Source organism: Triticum dicoccoides, chromosome 1A (genome assembly GCF_002162155.2).
Source record: "Triticum dicoccoides isolate Atlit2015 ecotype Zavitan chromosome 1A, WEW_v2.0, whole genome shotgun sequence".
Lineage (NCBI taxonomy): Eukaryota > Viridiplantae > Streptophyta > Magnoliopsida > Poales > Poaceae > Triticum > Triticum dicoccoides.
The window spans coordinates 151,515,610-151,532,199 of record NC_041380.1 but is presented as its reverse complement, the minus strand read 5'-3'; positions in this window follow the sequence as shown (position 1 = coordinate 151,532,199).

The following is a 16,590-nucleotide window of genomic DNA, read 5'->3' as shown; positions in this document are numbered from 1 at the left end:
GGTTTTTTGATTATCCGTGCAATATAAAAATACCCCAAAAAGAAAAGTTCTCCAAATGTCCTAAAATTTAAATATGTTCTTTTCTGGAATATTTGAGAATATTTGGCACTAAGAACACAACAGGGGGGCATCCACCTGGCCACGAGGGTGGAGGGCGTGCCCTACCCCCCTGGAACGCCCCCTACCTCGTGGGCCCACGATGGCCCTCCTCCACTTATTACTACACCCACACACTCCTTCTTCCTCCCTCAAACACCATTATCCAGCTGAAGCATGAGTTCTAGCTCATTTTGCTGCGATTTTCAATCTCCGTGCTCAGAGCACCTCTCACAAAACTGCTTCGTGGGATTATTCCTTGGTATGTGACTCCTCCAATGGTCCAATTAGTTTTTGTTCTAGTGATTTATTCTTTGCAAACTTGTCCTGCCTAGGTGACCATGTTCTTGAGCTTGCATGTCAACTTTTTATGGTTCCAAGTAGTTTTAATGCATGATACAGGCTGTAGGAACTTGTAGGAGTAGTTGCTATCAATTTTGTTGAGTTTGGTTTACTTTTATTTGAAGTTACTAAAAATTTCAGAAATTTTTCGGATGAAGAAATATGTTTAGGAAAATGTACCAAGTTGGTTCTTCAAGGAAACAAGGACCCAGGCTTGCAATGCGTGATGCTGATGATGAGCCACCAAGGGACGCTCCAGTGCGGCCTTGTGAATGGCCTTCAGAGGACTTCATGGATCGAGCAGGAATTAAGGAAGAATTTAACGCATATTTGCGTAACGCTGATCTTGTGAGCTTCGAGGAAGAAAAATGCCGTCAGTACCACTATCTCACAAGTTCCTTTGTGAGGAGGTTTGAATTATCATCTTCACGCAATTCTTAGACTGTCCTGTTTGATCTCTATGAAAACTCTTATACTATGGACTTAGAGGACTTTGCCACTGCTTGCAAACTTCCACAATGTGGTAGTGCTAGTGAACCTCGCAAATATGAATTTAGAGATTTTCTTGCTAATATAACTGTGGGGGAATCTAGAGATATAGCACAAGCTACCATAGGGAGCATTCACTTTCCTACTATACATTATTTTGCTCTCTTCATAGGTAGATGCATTAACGGTAAAGATGAAGCATGTCACATGTGTGTCCCTAACCTCAGTATTCTTAGGAGTGCTGTGTTAGGAGATAAATCTTATAATTTGGGAGCCATTGTTACACGTACGTTGCATCTTAATAGATTTAATGGAGATTTCTTTGGTGCAATTTATGCAACCCGCATAGCTAATTTTCTTGGTATAACCATACGTGAGGATGATATTGAGTTGCCCCCTGCTTATTTGGATTATGAGGATATGGTTCGTCATCAGTTTGTTGAGAGGAACGATCAGTTCCTCCAGTACCGACTAATCTTTGACAGACGACGCACCTATCACGTCGCTCTCCCTGCTTCTACTTTCTTTGACTTTCAGGCAAAAGGGTGATATTTTTTAACCAGAGAGGAGGAGGAAGAGTAAAAGAGGAGGGCTGAGATAGCTCGCCTCCAAGCTGCAGCCCATGATGCAATGACTGTTGCAACTCAGTACGACCCCAACTACAACTTTGGATATCTGCCAGGCCATCTGTGGCATTTGACCAACTTAGGCCAAAAGCCTAAGCTTGGGGGAGTACGTATTTCCCACCGACATTACAATCATGTTCACATGCTCATTGCTAGTTGTCGGTGCTCATACTTTTTCATTGTGATATCCATGCTAGTTTATTTCTTTTTTATGCTTTCTTCTTGTGTGTTTAATACACCTTAAGAAAAACGAAAAAAATTAGTTGTAACTTTTAGCTAGTTTTAGTTTCCATGCTTGTAGTAGTAATTAAAAAGAAAACCCAAAAATATTTCCTGTTCTTCTTTTTGCTTGTTGGGAGCTTTCCCGTGGAAATAGTTTTATTTCTTTTCTTTTCTTTAGGGGTCGATAGGAGAATACCATGATTAAATTGTTAAAGTGGCTCTTATATGCATTATTGTTGATCTGACAAAAGAGCCCATATTTCCTTGTCTTCTCCTGTTTATTGAATGGTTGCAAATTCCAGCTTAGTCCAATGCACGCACACTATTATTATTATCCACATCGTTTGGTCGTGTAAGAGAAAGGCAATAATGATGATTATATGATGAACTTATTGAGATGAGAAAAGCTGGTATGAACTCGACATCTCTTGTTTTTGTAAATATGATTAGTTCATCGTTCCTGATTCAGCCTATTATGAATAAACATGCTTGCAATGACAATTAGAGATTATAGTTGCTTATGCCATGCTTAATTAGCTAGGAGCTTATAATGGTTTACCTTGCGTGCCAACATGCTATTAAAATGGTTGTGATGTGGTATGATAGGGTGGTATCCTCTTATGAACGATTCGAGTGGCTTGACTTGGCACATGGTAACATATGTAGTTGAAACAAAATCAACATAGCCTCTACGATATTTATGTTCATGGTGCATTATATCCTACTCATGCTTGCATTCGGTGTTGATTAATTTTAATTCATGTTCACGACTGTTGTCGCTCTCTAGCTGGTCGCTTCCCAGTCTTTTTCTAGCCTTCACCTGTACTAAGCGGGAATACGGCTTATGCATCCAATCCCATGAACCCCAAAGTTATTCCATATGAGTCCACCATACCTACCTATATATAGTATCTACCTGCCGTTCCAAGTAAATTTGTATGTGCCAAACTCTAAACCTTCAAATAAATATCTCGTTTTGTATGCTCGAATAGCTCATGTATCAACTAGGGCTGTCTGTATCTTCCATGTTAGGTGGGTTATTGTGAAGAGGAGTGGACTCCGCTCCTCACTCACAAGAAAGTGGCTGGTCATCGGGATGCCCAGTCCCATGCTTTATGCAAATCAAATCAAAATAATTGCAAACAAAACTCCCCCTGGGACTCTTGTTAGTTGGAGGCACTCATTGTTTCGAGCAAGCCATGGATTGATGCTTGTTGGTGGAGGGGGAGTATAAAATTTACCATTCTGTTTGGGAACCGCCTATAATGTATGTAGCATGGAAGATATTGCCATTTCTTGGTTGTTATGTTTACAATGAAAGTATACCACTCAAAATATTATTCATCTCTATTTCAAAACCGAGCTCTGGCACCTCTATAAATCCATGTTTCCCTCTGCGAAGGGCCTATCTATTTACTTTCATGTTGAGTCATCATCCTCTTATTAAAAAGCACCAGTTGGAGAGCACCTCTGTCATTTGCATTCATTACCGTTAGTTTACATTGAGTATGACTTGACTGGATCTCTTTTACCATGAATTACAATGTCTAGTTAGTCGTTGATCTTTAAAGGTGCTCTGCATTTATGTTTTGTGGTCTCAGAAAGGGCTAGCGAGATACCATCTTGTTATATCATATTATGATTGTTTTGAGAAAGTGTTGTCACCCGAGATTTATTATTATTGCTTGCTAGTTGATTATTCCATTGATATGAGTAAACATGAGACCCGAGATTTATTATTATTGCTTGCTAGTTGATTATTCCATTGATATGAGTAAACATGAGACCTAAGTGTTATTGTGAATATGGTTAGTTTATAATATTTGTTGAAAACTTGAATGCTAGCTTTACATATTTACAACAACAAGAGCAAACAGAGTTTGTAAAAGTTTTTCTTTATCACTTTCAGTTTGTCAACTGAATTGCTTGTGGACAAGCAAAGGTTTAAGCTTGGGGAGTTGATACATCTCCATCGTATCTACTTTTCCAAACACTTCTGCCCTTGTTTTGGACTCTAACTTGCATGATTTGAATGGTACTAACCCGGACTGACGCTGTTTTCAGCAGAATTGCCATGGTGTTATTTATGTGCAGAAACAAAAGTTCTCGGAATGACCTGAAACTTCACGGAGATTATTTTTGGAAATAATAAAAAATACTGGAAAAAGATCAAGACTAGGGGGCCCACACCCTAGCCACGAGGGTGGGGGGCGCGCCCCCTACCTCGTGGGTCCCCTGGAGCTCCTCCGACCTCAACTCCAACTCTATATATTCGTGATCGGAGAGAAAAAAATCGGAGAGAAAGATTCATCGTGTTTTATGATACGGAGCCGCCACCAAGCCCTAAACTCTCTCGGGAGGGCTGATCTGGAGTCCGTTCAAGGCTCCGGAGAGGGGAATCCATCGCCATCGTCATGATCAACCATCCTCCATCACCAATTTCATGATGCTCACTGCCGTGCGTGAGTAATTCCATCGTAGGCTTGCTGGATGGTGATGGGTTGGATGAGATTTATCATGTAATCGAGTTAGTTTTGTTAGGGTTTGATCCCTAGTATCCACTATGTTCTAAGATTGATGTTGCTACGACTTTGCTATGCTTAATGCTTGTCACTAGGGCCCGAGTGCCATGATTTCAGATGTGAACCTATTATATTTTCATCAATATATGGGTGTTCTTGATCCTATCTTGCAAGTCTATAGTCACCTACTATGTGTTATGATCCGGCAACCCCGAAGTGACAATAATCGGGACCACTTCCAGTGATGACCGTAGTTTGAGGAGTTCATGTATTCACCATGTGTTAATGCTTTGGTCCGGTACTCTATTAAAAGGAGGCCTTAATATCCCTTAGTTTCCGCTAGGACCCCGCTGCCACGGGAGGGTAGGACAAAATATGTCATGCAAGTTCTTTTCCATAAGCATGTATGACTATATTCGGAATACATGCCTACATTACATTGATGAATTGGAGCTAGTTCTGTGTCACCCTAGGTTATGACTGTTACATGATGAATCACATCCGGCATAATTCTCTATCACGGATCCATTGCCTACGAGCTTTCCATATACTGTTCTACGCTTATTTAGTTTTCCGTTGCTATTGTTATCATCACTATAAAATACCAAAAACATTACTTTTGCTACTGTTACTTTTGTTATCGTTACCACTACTATCATATTACTTTGCTACTAAATACCTTGTTGCAGATATTAAGTTATCCAGGTGTGGTTGAATTGACAACTCAGCTGCTAATACTTGAGAATATTCTTTGTCTCCCCTTGTGTCGAATCAATAAATTTGGATTGAATACTCTACCCTCGAAAACTGTTGCGATCCCCTATACTTGTGGGTTATCACATACTCATGCAAGATCGTCATGTGATTGCCTATGCTTCACGACAGTTGCATCCACATGAGGAAAACTATCCCACACATGATCAAGAGCTTGCAGCTGTAGTCCATGCACTCAGAACATGGCGACACTACCTTCTCGGTAATCGTTGCGAGATCTTCACCAATCACCAAATTCTGAAATACATCTTCACCCAACCGGATTTGAATCTCAGGTGAAGGTGTTGGGTCGAGTTGATCTCAGATTACAACTTAGGAATAACTTACACCCCGGGGAAAGCCAATGTTATGGCTGATGCACTAAGTCGTAAATCTTATTGTAAAATCCTAATGTTACAACAAGGTCAACCACTTCTCCATGAGGAATTTTGGAAGCTTAACCTTCACATTGTTCCTAAAGGTTTCCTATCTACCTTGGTGGCTAAACCTACCCTTAGGGATCAAATCATAGCTGCCCAGAAGCGTGATAAAGGTATATTCCGCATCCAAGAGAACATTGCTAGCGGAGCCGCTAAATGTTTCTCTATGGATGACCGAGGTGTTGTTTTCTTCGAGAACCGTCTAGTGGTTCCAAGAACCAGCATCTACGGCAACTGATCCTTAAGGAGGCTCATGAATCTCCTCTCACAATTCATCCCGGTAGTACCAAAATGTATCAGGACCTACGCCAGAGGTTCTGGTGGACTAGGATGAAGAGAGAAACTGCTCAATATATTGCTAATTGCGATGTATGTCGTCGTGTTAAAGCAGAGCATCAATGGCCTGCTAGCACCCTTCAACCCTTAGCTATTCCTGAATGGAAATGGGACAAAATCGGTATGGATTTCATCACCGGGTTTCCTAGGACCAAGAGAGGGAATAATGCTATCTTCGTTGTCATTGATCGTCTTTCCAAAGTAGCCCACTTCCTTCCTGTTCGAGAGGGTATAACTGGTAGCTAGCTAACAGACTTGTATATCTCTCGAATAGTGTCTCTTCATGGTGTTCCATTGGAGATTAACTCAGACCGTGGAAGTCTCTTCACCTCTCGATTTTGGGAATGTTTCCAAAATGCTATGGGGACTCATCTCTCCTTCAACACCGCCTTCCACCCTCAATCAAGTGGTCAAGTAGAGCGCATCAATCAAATTCTAGAATATATGCTCCGAGCTTCTGTTATCTCATTCGGAATGGATTGGGAGAAATGCCTTCCATTTGCCGAATTTGCTTATAACAATAGCTATCAATCTAGCTTGGGCAAAGCTCCTTTTGAAGTTCTCTATGGATGAAGGTGTCGAACGGCTCTTAACAGGTCAGAAACCGGGGAAAGACAATTCTTTGGCCCAGATATGATTCAGGAAGCAGAAGAGCAAGTTTGCGTTGTTCGTGAAAAATTGAAAACAGCCCAATCTTGTCAAAAGAGCCAATATGATCGCCAGCATAAGCTCATGACCTACGAAGTCGGCGAGCGGGCTTACCCTCGGGTTACTCCTATGAAGGGAACCCATCGCTTCGGTATCAAAGGCAAATTGGCACCTCATTACATTGGTCCCTTTCGCATTCTTGCCAAACGAGAAGAAGTTGCCTACCAATTGGAACTACCGCCGCATCTTTCCAGAGTCCATGATGTCTTCCACGTTTCTCAACTCAGGCGTTGCTTCTCGGATCCTATCCGCGGAGTGGACCACGAAATGCTTGATCTCCAAGATAATCTCTCATATTGGGAATATCCCGTTAATATCCTTGACCAAGCCGAGTGTACCACTCGATGACACAACATCAAGTTTCTCAAGGTTCAATGGTCACACCATTCTAAGGAAGAAGCTACTTGGGAAAGGGAGGATCGTCTTCGACTTGAGTACCCCACTTTGTTTCCGACGGACCCTGAATCTCGGGACAAGATTTTTCTGAGTGGGGGTGAGTTGTCACAACCCTAGTCAGTGCTTGCATTAGAGTGATGCATGATGTTTAAAATTTCTAGAAATTCGAAATGGGGATGAACCAAACCCCCAGCACCACTTAAACCCACTAGGGTTACTAAAATATTTTCCCAATGAACCTGAAATGCCCTTCAAAAATGTTCATCACTTTTGTCTTGGTTTAGAACCTCTGCCAAAATTGGTTCACATTTTCTAGGACACCTAAGGTCACTAGATTAAATCATCAGCTATTTGCATTTGGACATTTGAATGCTATAAAATATTTTAAATGTCCAAATAATTCTGAACTTAAGTGAGGGCTGTTGGAAATATTCCAAAGAGAGCCCACAATTATTTTCATGATTTTTGAGAGTGCTCTGGCATTTTAAATAAAGCCAAAAACATTTGCAGAAAATAGAAAACTAAAATAAATAGAAGAGAGAGAGAGAGAGAGAGAGAGAGAGAGAAGGCCAGAGGCCACTTACTTGCACTGGCCGGCCCACCTGGCCCGTGCCAGTCACCACCCACCTCTGCCAGTAGTCAGAGGAGGGACACTACGACGCCGACGAGCTCGCCACACCACCACACTGCCTGCCTGCCCTCGCCCACACTAGCGCAGCGCCTCGAAGGGCCTCCTCGGCGCCGCCTCGAGCAGTAGACCACGTAGGAGCTGGTCCCATGCCTCCAGAACCACTATAACGACGAGTTCGGCCTCACCCTAACTCTGGCAACCGCAAAGCTCGCGGCCGGCGTCGTTTCCGGTGACCCCGAGCTCAACCACCACCACCCTTGACGCGGCTTGCTCCCAGCTGCTCGTAGGTGGTCTCCGCCGTCCATTTGGTCGCCAGAGTGCGAAACCCGCACCCTCCGCCGCATTCGGTCGTCGCCGGCAGCTAAACATCGGCGATTTGACCCAGTTGACCGGGGATTTGACTCCCTGGGTCACTAACATGTGGGCCCCGCCCCTGGTCAAACCTAGGTTAGCAATTAAACTAACCTTAATTAGTTAGTTAACCAACTCTAACACTGACCAGTGGGTCCCATTTGTCAGGTTTGACCTGGACCGCACAGTTGACCTGTTGACGCAGTGCTGAAGCAATGCTGACGCATTAATGCCTTTTCTGGATTTATCCTTATTCAGGAAATTCCAGAAAATAGTGCTAACTTCTAAAAATCACAGAAATTAATCTGTATCTCCAAATGCAAAGATTTATATATGAAAAATGATCAAAAAAATCCAATCTATCCATCTGTACTGGTTTCCTACATGTTAAAGAAAATTAACCTTGCTGTTTATATCAAAACATGATAAAGCACTATTTAAATTCATAAGATGAGTTTGGGGTTGAACCTTTGGTCCAAAATGGCTCAAACCCATATGGTTGTAGTTGCATTAGCCCAACAAACTCATTTTGCCATGTCATATGCATGCATCATATTGTTGCATATTGCCATGTATTGATTGTGTTACCGGTGTGATCTCCGTGGTAGGTTCTGCTCCTGAGGATATTCATGAGTATCCATGTGAAGGACAGTACCCCTCGACTCCTGTTCTCATTTACTGCATTTAAGACAACAACGTTTCAAACTGCTGTGTGCTGCGGTAGTTGAACCCATTTCCTCTGCATGACCTGTCATTGCCACAGTAACTAGATGAAACCCACTAGCATGTGTAGGAGTTGATTGAGCCATGTCTGTGTTTCCTACCTTGCTATGCCTGCTATGCTTAGAGTCGTGTCAGGTCTGGTTCATCTGGGTGATGGGCTAGAGTAACATGATTATGTCAATAATGTGAGTGATGTGTTGAACACGATTTGGTAAAGGTATCAATGAGAGGCCATGTAGGAGTACATGATGGGTTATTTCATTGGAACCGTCCTTAGGCACTGAGATATGTATGTGTGATTTAAGATTCAGCTACTACCACGCATTGGGCCCTGAAATATGACCCCGCTCGACTTATTAACCCCCCATGGTATCTGTCCAGGAGTTGCAAGTAGTTTCTGGTGTTTGTAGTTTACTAGAGGTCGTGCGCTGCGCTGACCCGCGGGGTGGGCTGTGATGCGGTAGGTACGTGGCACGGTGTACCTGGCGCCCGTTAGGTGTCTCGGGAACCCTGTACAAATTGTTAGGGGCCGTTGAGGACACCCCGGCCGGATTTCCTTGCGGATGGAACCCAAATAGGCGATAAACCTGGACTAGAGCCTTGTGTGGTTAGTCAGGTTGTGGTCTACACCCACGTCGGCTTTCGCTTGAAGTCTGCCGAGCACATGTTGTGTGCAGACGCTAAGTGGTGGAAACATGTGTGAAGAAGTATACCCCTGCAGGGTTAATTTCAACTATTCGAATAGCTGCGTCCACGTTAAAGGACTACTTGGTTGCCTATACAGTTCGTAGACAAGTCAATGGAAACTACTAAAAGCCTCAAGACAAGTGTGAGTGCCGTGGATGGCACTTCCGTAGGATGACGGAAGAGGATCCGTGGTAGTGTATTGTTGTGGTGAGTAGTGGACTCGTGTGCGCAAAACATTTACATGTCTTGTAGTATAGTTTAGCCAAGACTCAAATCTGGCTTGGTGCAATAAACTCCACTATCCCCTTGTTGATGATGTGCATGTATGTAGGATCTGATGTAAGTCTTGCTGAGTACCTTTGTACTCATGTTTGCTTATTAAACTATTGCAGAGGAGAACACCTCCCCCTCCGATGAGTTCTATGTAGATCTCGACGTTGATGAGTGACTTGCCACCCACGTGGTGATCCTGAGCCGTGAAGGGCCTTGTAGATAGACAGGCTTCGTCAAGCCTTCTTGCTTCCTAGTTGTCTGTACTCACACAAGTTTGCTTCCGCATGTGCTTGTATGTTTGTATGACTTGAGTGTTGGGTCGTGTGACCCCTACCTATAGGAACATGTTATGTATGGCTCTCCGGGGCCTTCTAAATAAAGTGCTTGAGTTGTAGAGTTTTGTTGTGATGACATGTGGTATTTGCACATATCGAGCACATTGTGCGTATGATTTGAAATGATTGGCATGTGTGGGATCCAACAACCTAGTTGTCTATCCTTGGTAGCCTCTCTTATGGGGAAATGCAGTCTAGTGCTTCCACTGAGCCATGGTAGTCTGCTACAGCCCGGTTTACTAGAGTCCTGCTAGCCTAGTTGCTACTGCTCCGGAACACTTAGACTGGCCGGCATGTGTCCTTCTTCGTTCATGTGTCTGTCCCTTCGGGGAAATGTCGCGTGGTGCCTACCGGAGTCCTGCTAGCCTGCTACAGCCCGGGTTCCCGGAGTCCTGTTAGCCCAGTTGCTGCAGCTCGGATTCACTCACTGGTGACCGACACGTTTGTGGTTGGGTCATGTATGCATGTCTCTGTAAGTTAGTGCCACTTTGGGTTTATGACTAGTCATGTCGGCCCGGGTTCTCTGTCATATGGATGCTAGCGACACTATCATATACGTGAGCCAAAAGGCGCAAACGGTCCCGGGCGAGGTAAGGTGGCACGCGTGGGAATACCGTGCGTGAGGCCTAAAAGTGATATGATGTGTTACATGCTAGATCTGTGTGACTTAGGATCGGGGTCCTGAAAAATCGCTCGGCCCCCGACCACCCACCGTAACGGGGAACTCCCCCGATATTTTCCTCGCCCTCGCTTCTACCACGGTTTTCTTCGTCATGGACGGGCCAAAGAATGTCATGCAGCTGCGTCTCCGGCCCGCCCAGGACAAAAAGCCCATTTTTTGTCATGATTTTTTTTTCATAGAAGTAGGAGCCCACCACATCTATGATGATACCGGGTTTTGTCACAATTATCATCATAGAAGTGTCATAAGTATGACAGAAAAAATTCGTTCGGCCCAAAGTGTCACGGATGTGTCTCTTCTTTGTAGTGGTGGTGGTTTCAGAGTTGGCAATGCAGAAGTGGAGGTGGTGGGCTAGGCGGAGTCAGAGTTGTAGTCAGCGTCCATAAGTAGCTGAAACACCTTAGGAGGCACAAACCACAACACAAACAACCTCAAATGCAAGGGGGGTCAAAATGGGTTAGGTTGCGGATGTCTATGGTGGTATCGCGAATGATATGGTGGAAGTACTAGGAAAAGATGCCATATTTCCGAAATTTTGATGGAGTCAAATGATGCTGGAAGCGTTTTTGTGGTACAGGGAATGTCAAAAGCTACAAAACAAGCTAAAGAACGTCGAAATCGGAGTTCAGATGAATTAGTTATGGCAAAATAAGAATCAGCCAAAGTCAATTTCCATAAGTGTCATACGTCCAAATATTATCGGACGTCCGGTGGTTGGACTGGGACAAACATCTGGAAATGAACAGAAATCCGTGATTTTGGTACTGGATATGGGGTGTCAGATTTCCGGTAAGTACTGGTGGTCCGGTACTTCAGGAGGGTCCGAACGTCCGGAAAATGTTGGTCGTTCGGTTGCTCGGGGTCAACTCGAGATCCGAGATCCATGACATGATTTTGTGCAGGAATTTCAATTTTGGAGGACAAAATTGATGGGGAAAGAAAAAAATTAGGGGGATTTCATGGTGGGGAAAACTAGATCTACCTGTAACATTGCAAATCTATGGATCAAAATCAACAAAACATCATCAAACCAACAAATCACAAAAAACATTGGTATGGCTATTGACGGTGTCCTGGACTAGGGGTACCAACCTAGTTGGCCCATAGCCTTCGGATAGGCCTGTAGGCCCTTACTCTCGCATGGCAAGATTTTGGAAGCAACACGCCTGGAGGTGATCAAGACTTCATCTACCGAAGACTTGGCGTATACTCCAAGACATCTGCTGCCGCCTCCATGCATACCCCTGGATATCGACAATGTAACCCTAGATGCCCTACCTGATGTGTATACAAGCCAAAGGGTTTAGCCCATAGAAGGGACCAAAGCACAATTACATTCACCTAGCCCTAGAGTTAGGTCTCTCCTTATGATCTCAAGGTAGATCAAACTTGTACTCGATATATCATCAACATTAATACAATCAAAGCAGGACGTAGGGTATTACCTCTTCTAGAGGGCCCGGACCTGGGTAAACACTGTCTCCTTCGTCCCTGTTACCATTGATCTGAGATCCACAGGTTGGGACCCCCTACCCCGAGGTTTGTCGGTTTTACCATCGACAATTATTTTTGTGGGGATTTTCGAAATTGGGCAAAAACATAGAAACTTGCGGCTAGGAAGTGGAGAGGGAGACTCCAAGGTGTGAATCAACCTAACCTCTGATCCAAGATGATGTAGGGTGGAACCCTAATAGGTGATATTTTCACACTTGGAGCGGGGAAAGAGAGAAAACAAGAGAAGAACACAAGATGAACACTCAAATAGACAAGATCCAATCACACATATGCTAAATGCACATACACATAAAGGAGATACAAGGGTCCAAATCCAACACAATAAGATAACAAGGATAACTAGTTCATCCCAATCCTTGAAGGAGAGAAGTCCTGAATCCTAGAAGGATCTTCCCATGAAGGGGTCTTGAATCCACTATGGGATCTTCTCACATGGAGGCCTTGGACTCCATGGGAGTAGGTATGTGGATGAGCAAAGCTATATCTCAAATATGAGCTAATCCTTTGCTAACCCTAGTTCGTCCAAGGGAAGGGGTATATATAGTCTAGGGGAGAGCTGGATACATGGGTGAAAACCCGGGTGGTTGCGCACAGGTAGTGTCGGATGTCCGATGGTTGTCGGTCGTCCGGTCGCTCGCGGGGGTTCGAACGTTCGGAGGGTGCCGGACTTCTGACATTTTGGCTCTGGACCGGTGGCACCAGATTTTTGGTCTGCATCAGTCGTCTGGTGGCTGAAGCGTGTCGGACATTCGGTGTTCGTCGTTCGTTCAGGCGCTGTAGACTTGGTCTGCTGCTGGTTTCCCGAGCGGTTGGTCAAGGTTGTGTCGTATGTCCGGTACTCGTCGGACATCCGGCGCGTGAAGCTTGTGGCCAGCTCCATCTCTTGCTCCTTATGACCGGTGATTGCTCCTAACTGCTCCATAGCTCTCCACTTTGTTCTTGAACACACATAGCACATCCATTTGTGGTAGTATCCATGTCTCACAAGTATGCAAAGGGGAATCATTAAGGAGCGAGTTCACCTTGGATTTGATAGCTCTTGCATGAGCTCTTGTCATCAGTCCACTCGGTGCCTCGAGGGATGATGGCATGTCCATGGGGATGATCGTAGGATGCTCCGCATCAGGAAAGTTGGTGATGACGAAGGCTTTGATTTCCCCCTCCCAAAGGGAAGTATCCTCGGTGGAATCGTTCTGTGAGAGAGAAAAAGTGTGCCTGCATAGGTTCTGCCTCGAGACGGCAATGCTTCGTCCCGAAAGTCTTCTCTTATTCATTTTTCTAGGGAAAATTGCCTCATACAGCAGAAGATGGGCACCAGAGGGCATCTGTGGGTTCCACAAGGGACCACGGTGCACCCCCTACCTTGTGGGTCCATGGTGACTCTTCTCTCGTACTTCTTCATTCCAATATTTTTTTATATATTCCAAAATAATTATCCGTAAAATTTCAAGTCATTTGGTGCTCCTATAGCTCTCTTAGGTCAAGAATTCTAGCTTATGTGCATTTCCCGGTGCATCCCAACCTTAACTCTCAGCGGCAGCATCCCACTCAGGTGCTAGCTCGTGATGAATATCATTCCCGAACCCGGCCACGTGTGTAAATTCATTGAGTTCATCAATAGAGAGAACCCACATATCACGTGTAGAAAGAGTAAAAGCTTGCGGCAAGGGCAAGCACATGTGAGTGGTCTGTGTGTTAGGTAGTGGTCACTTGTTGGAATACTCTGCTGGATGGGCCCAAGGAAATGATAGTTAGTCATCATCCTACGGTCAGGTACCATTGGCCATGGAAGGTGCTCAAAAGCCCCTAAATTTAGGCCAAAGCGCTCCAAGCTGAGTCACTCGGCCTCCCACAAGAATATTTTGAAGGAAATATGCCCTAGAGGCAATAATAAAGTTGTTATTTAAATATTTCCTTATATCATGATAAATGTTTATTATTCATGCTAGAATTGTATTAACCGAAAACTTGATACATGTGTGCATACATAGACAAAACACTGTGTCCCTAGTAAGCCTCTACTAGACTAGCTCGTTAATCAAAGATGGTTAAGTTTCCTAACCATGGAGATGTGTTGTCATTTGATGAACGAGCTCACATCATTAGGAGAATGATGTGATGGACAAGACCCATTCGTTAGCTTAGCATAATGATCGTTAAGTTTTATTGCTATTGCTTTCTTCATGTCATATACATATTCCTTTAACTATGAGATTATGCAACTCCGAGATACCGGAGGAACACCTTGTGTACTATCAAACGTCACCACGTAACTAGGTGATTATAAACATTCTCTATAGGTATCTCCGAAGGTGTTTGTTGGGTTAGCATATATCGAGATTAGGATTTTTCACTCCGAGTATCGGAGAGGTATCTCTGGGCCCTCTCGGTAATACACATCATGATAAGCCTTGCAACCAATGTGACTAATGAGTTAGTTATAGGATGATGTATTATCAAATGAGTAAAGAGACTTGCCGGTAATGAGATTGAACTAGGTATGAAGATACCGACGATCAAATCTCGGGCAAGTAACATACCGATGACAAAGAGAATAACGCATGTTGTCATTACAGTACGACCGATAAAGATCTTCGTAGAATATGTGGGAACCAATATGAGAATCCAGGTTCCGGAGAGGTGTCTCGTTCATGTCTACATAGTTCTCGAACCCGTAGGGTTCGCATGCTTAATGTTCGATGACGATTTTGTATTATAATTTATGTGATTTGGTGACCGAATGTTGTTCAGAGTCCCGGATGAGATCACGGACATGACGAGGAGTCTCAAAATGGTCGATAGGTAAAGATTCATATATTGGACGATGATATTTGGACACCAGAAGTGTTCCGGGGGTACCGGGTGCATATCGGTTCACCGAAAGGAGTTCCATGCATCCCCCTGGCAACTACATGGGCCTTAATGGGCCAAGAGGGGGACATACCAGCCCCTAAGGGGGAAGGAGGGAGGAGAATGGAGAAAGGAAGGGGAGGGATTCGACCTCCCCTACCTTCCCTCCTCCCTCCTCCTTCCACCACCCTCCGGATGGATATGGAAGGGGGGAGGCTGAATTGGAAGGCACCCAAGTAGGATTCCTCCTACTTGGGGCGCCCCCTTTGCTGCCTCTCCTCCCTCCAACCTATATACATGAAGGGGGGCACCACTAGAACACACAACAATGATTGTTAGCCATGTGCGGCGCCCCCTCCACAGTTTACTCCTCCGGTCATATTATCGTAGTGCTTAGGCGAAGCCCTACGCGGATCACTTCACCATCACTGTCACCACGCCGTCGTGCTGACGAAACTCTCCCTCGACACTTTGGATCGAGAGTTCGAGGGATGTCATCAAACTGAACGTGTGCAGAACTCGGAGGTGTCGTATGTTCGGTGCTCGATCGGTCGGAACGAGAAGAAGTTCGACTACATCAACTGCATTGTTAAACGCTTCCGCTTTCGGTCTACAAGGGTACGTGGACACACTCTCCCCTCACATTGCTATGAATCTCCTAGATAGATCTTGCGTGATCGTAGTATTTTTTTTTTGAAATTGCATGATACGTTTCTCAACAGTGGCATCATGAGCCAGGTCTATGCGTAGATGATATGTACGAGTAGAACACAAAGAGTTGTGGGCAGTGATCATCATATTGCTTACCACCGATGTCTTATTTTGATTTGGCGGCATTGTTGGATGAAGCAGCCTGGACCAACCTTACATGAGCATATTCATGAGACCGGTTCCACCGATAGACATGCAACTAGTTTTTGCATAAAGGTGGCTGGCGGGTGTCTGTTTCTCCAACTTTAGTTCAATCGAATTTCACTATGGCTGGTCCTTGTTGAAGGCTAAAACAGCAAATTGATAAATCACGGTTGTGGTTTTGATGCATAGGTAAGAATGTTTCTTGCTAGAAGCCCATAGCAGCCACGTAAACTTGCAACAACAAAGTAGAGGACGTCTAACTTGTTTTTGCAGGGCATGTTGTGATGTGATATGGTCAAGACATGAGGTGATATACGTTATTGTATGATATGATCATGTTTTGTAAAAGTTATCGGCAACTGGCAGGAGCCTTATGGTTGTCGCTTTATTGTATGAAATGCAAACGCTATGTAATTGCTTTGCTTTATTACTATGCGTTAGCGATAGTTGTAGAAGCAATAGTTGGCGAGACGACCATGACACTACGATGGAGATCAAGGTGTCAAGTCGGTGACGATGGAGATCATGATGGTGCTTTGGAGATGGAGATCAAAGGCACAAGATGATAATGGCCATATCATGTCACATATTTTGATTGCGTGTCATGTTTATCATTTATGCATCTTATTTTTCTTAGTACGGCGGTATCATTATAAGATGATCCTTTACTAAAATTTCAAGGTATAAGTGTTCTCCCTGAGTATGCACCATTGTGACAGTTCGTCGTGCTGAGACACCACATGATGATCGGGTGTTAT